Source organism: Electrona antarctica (genome assembly GCF_951216825.1).
Source record: "Electrona antarctica genome assembly, chromosome: 18".
Lineage (NCBI taxonomy): Eukaryota > Metazoa > Chordata > Actinopteri > Myctophiformes > Myctophidae > Electrona > Electrona antarctica.
The window spans coordinates 4,245,281-4,249,010 of NC_136799.1; the positions used below are offsets into that span (position 1 = coordinate 4,245,281).

Sequence of the window (3,730 nt, forward strand, 5' to 3'; positions counted from 1 at the left end):
CATAGAAGCCATCTAACTCGACAAGGGCTCGATGGAGTGCGGTGCCCGCCGTCGAGTAGTTTGGTTACCCAGTTGTCCAGAACCGCCGATTCAACCAGTATGGACCATATAGCATCGGTCCTATAGAGCGTTGCAGTCCCGCCCACTACCAGGGCCCAGGAAATGATTCCCCGTTCATTTTCCTCATAGACATTTCAAAAAGTATTTATTTAAAGACCTTTTAAGCCTCGTACAAAGCCAGCTCGAGTTGTGAGAAATCATGACAACAAACACAATGTTTCGGGCCGAACAAATAATTAGAAAGAAGAAGAAAACGGCAGGTTACAACACTTTTTTTCTTGTTTTTCTTCTTTGTAATTATTTGTTTGGTCCAAAATACTGTGTTTATTGTCATGATTTGTCACAACTCGAGTTGGTTTTGTACGACGCTTAAAAGGTCTTTAAATAAATACTTTTTGAAATGTGTAACCCAGCCAACATGGCAACCCAAAAATGGCAACCCATGTCAACCTGTCAATCACAGCAGTATAAAGGTGACATCAGTTCCTACACTCCCCACGCCCACTTCCATTCAAGATGGCTGAATTGTTTGGCATGGCAGCAGCAGGTTCCTCTACACTACTGTGCTAATCCCTCACCGGTGAGTTATTTAGGCTTGGTGTCATTTTCCTTTGGATCAACTGGTTAACTGTTTGAGTTATTTGAGTTTGTATTGAAAGCAATTGATTTATGTTTGAACTTTTGGTTGAATAATTAAGACTGATATTATTAAATACCTTGTATTTTTATTTTCTAAGACAAAGCATGCATGATATAAACTGTTAATGGAAAAATGATTATTAAAGAGGTCGATCCTGATTTCATCGAACTCTTTACTCATTGATAGTTTTATTTGATTTAATGTTGTACAACAATGATTTTTTAACAAAAGACTGATTTAGACACCTGGCCTTTTAAGGTCAGGTTTTTGTGTCCTTGAAAGGATTTCCCTTTGGATGGTTCTGGTACCGGCTGGTACCTGGACCTGGCGAGCCGACCCGGACCTGGATGCCCCCCCCACCCCCCCCCCCCCCCCCCCCACCTTCCCTCCAAAAAAATGCTAAACCTGTTTCTACACACTGGAGAGAGAGAGAGACTGAATCCCCTTAGAATAGGAATTGAACAGGGACTCTCACAGTCACCACCTTAAAGGGGCCCCCATTTTGTGTTTTTCTGGCTAGTCTAATATAATAATAATACTAGTAATGCAGAATATAGCCAGAATATAGCCTATGCTGCATTATATTATGCCATATGCAGGTTCATATATGTGCATATAGTGGATTAAAAGGAAATATATGTCTATATAGCTTATGCAATTTATATTTCCATGTGGGGTGGGGGGGGGTGCATCAGTTGGTTGGGAGGTAACAGGGGGTGCATGGCCAAAAAGGTTTGGGAACCGCTGTCCTAGTGGAAGCTCTCACAGGTGACTGACTGAACAACTGCTTCGTCCGTGTGTGATCTTGAGCTCCCAGCAGCAGAGAGACTATACTGCTGCCACTGACAGACACCTGCTCTGGTTGCCCAGTCTCAGCGGAAATCTCCACAGCCTCCGACTGTTTCTCTGGTTGGTGTTCATCCATCGCTGCAGAAGTATCTTCTTCAGCGCCACTGAAGGTGGAGTTGGAGGCGTGAGCCATGACCTTCTTCAAGAGTGACCTCCTGGGAGGCTCTGCGGACAGACTCCAGGGTCTGGCTCCTCCGCAGGCCTGCTGCCGAGTGACGCAGCATCAGAGAGACACGTGGGCTTTTCCCGCTATGGCCACCTTGGTGGCCGTACGGCCTGGGGAGGCCTGTGTGTCTACGGCCTGGGGAGGCCTGTGTCTCTACAACAGCCACCAGCTGTGAAGGCCTGGCTGCCTCGGCAGAGCGCCGGTCGTTGGCAGAGATAATTCACCAGGGATTCACCAGACGAGGATCGTTCATATCGGTGTCTTGTACTGGCTCTGCTTTGACAGTGCACTGTGGGTCTGCTCCTCGTCTGCCATCTCCTGAAAGACCATGCCCACAGAGGAGGTGGGAGGCTGGGGCTCCACAGAGGAGGTGGGAGGCTGGGGCTCCACAGAGGAGGTGGGAGGCTGGGGCTCCACAGAGGAGGTGAGAGGCTGGGGCTCCACAGAGGAGGTGAGAGGCTGGGGCTCCACAGAGGAGGTGGGAGGCTGGGGCTCCACAGAGGAGGTGGGAGGCTGGGGCTCCACAGAGGAGGTGAGAGGCTGGGGCTCCACAGAGGAGGTGAGAGTCTGGGGCTCCACAGAGGAGGTGATAGTCTGGGGCTCCACAGAGGAGGTGGGAGGCTGGGGCTCCACAGAGGAGGTGAGAGGCTGGGGCTCCATCGCTTCCTCGAAGACCAGGTTCAGCTTCTCCACAGAGGAGGTGAGAGGCTGGGGCTCCACAGAGGAGGTGAGAGGCTGGGGCTCCACAGAGGAGGTGAGAGGCTGGGGCTCCATCTCCTCCTCGAAGACCAGGTTCAGCTTCTTCACAGAGGAGGCAGCCAGGTTGCTGCGCCTCCCCTTGGAAAACAATTTACAATTTAGGCATTTAGCTCTTAATCCAGAGCGATTTACATTAAGCAAGAACAAAAGCATGGGAATACATCACATGTATAAAATGTATTTATCATCAAACATGCGTAAGCTGAGAACTTAACTAGAACATATCTATATAATGACACTGTACATATAAACTATACATATATAATATGCTATACATATGTACTATACTATACATAAGTGCTATGACTACATACAATGCAATTATTGTGCTGTCTGCATGACATGCTATAAGTCTGTTTCAAATGCTATCTACTGTAAGTCTAAAAAGTGCTATCTAAGGGGGCAGGGTATAGTGCTACGGCCCATGATGGAGTCTGAAAAGGTGGGTTTTCAGACTACGGTGGAAGATTGGGAGTGATGCTGCAGTTCTGATTGCAACGGGAAGTGCATTCCACAGTTTTGGGGCCAGAAGGGAGAAGAGTTTGGGACGTGTGGAGCGTTGTCCCGGCGTTTTGCTCCTGGCAGCAGCAATAGGAATTGAACAGGGACTCTCACAGGCACCACTTTAAAGGGGCCCCCATTTTGTGTTTTTTTTTATATATATATAAATGTTCAAAGTTGTTTAAGTTCTGTGTTGAGGTTCAATGATAATTAAGTTAACCTTTAACTCTAGTTTCTGCCTCCTTATTTCTTTGGTTTTCACTTACACCTTGAGCTCCTTCTGAATCTGGCACTCTGGTTTATGCGCAGTCAATCCATTTACCCTTACCCACCTTCATTAGTTATCCATTTGTGCCACTTGCTACAAATGTCTATGGGGAAAATGCATTGGGAATTATTTCCTGGGCCTGGCGTCGTCATGTCACTCGAGCAATAAGCCGCAAGAGGTCTCCGTACCGGGTATTTTATAATGGCTGAGAGCTGTAGTGAAATATAAAATAACCGGTAACCTGAGACCTCGAGTGGCTTACATATAGCAATATTAACCTCATAAAACTATTCCTAATTCACAAAAGTAGCCACACGTTGCGCCGCTTTGTGCCCACCAGAGAGAGCCACACTTCCTTGTTTTTACCAAGGACTGTCTAAAGAGTATGAGAAGCGAAGACGTATGGTGGACACCATGTTGCTCCCTGGAAGGAAGGAAACATGCGCAGTTGAGACCAGGAAGTTGTACATGCACACATTTGGGCATG

General features: G+C 47.3%; 1 long non-coding RNA gene across 1 annotated transcript; it reads left to right on the forward strand.

Annotated features, from left to right (window-relative positions):
- The first annotated feature begins 542 nt into the window (after positions 1 to 542).
- LOC306942584 lies at positions 543 to 2,469 on the forward strand. The gene is made up of 3 exons (XR_013792312.1): positions 543 to 640; positions 959 to 2,085; positions 2,329 to 2,469. It is a non-coding gene; the product is annotated as an uncharacterized lncRNA (long non-coding RNA).
- Positions 2,470 to 3,730: the final 1,261 nt, after the last annotated feature.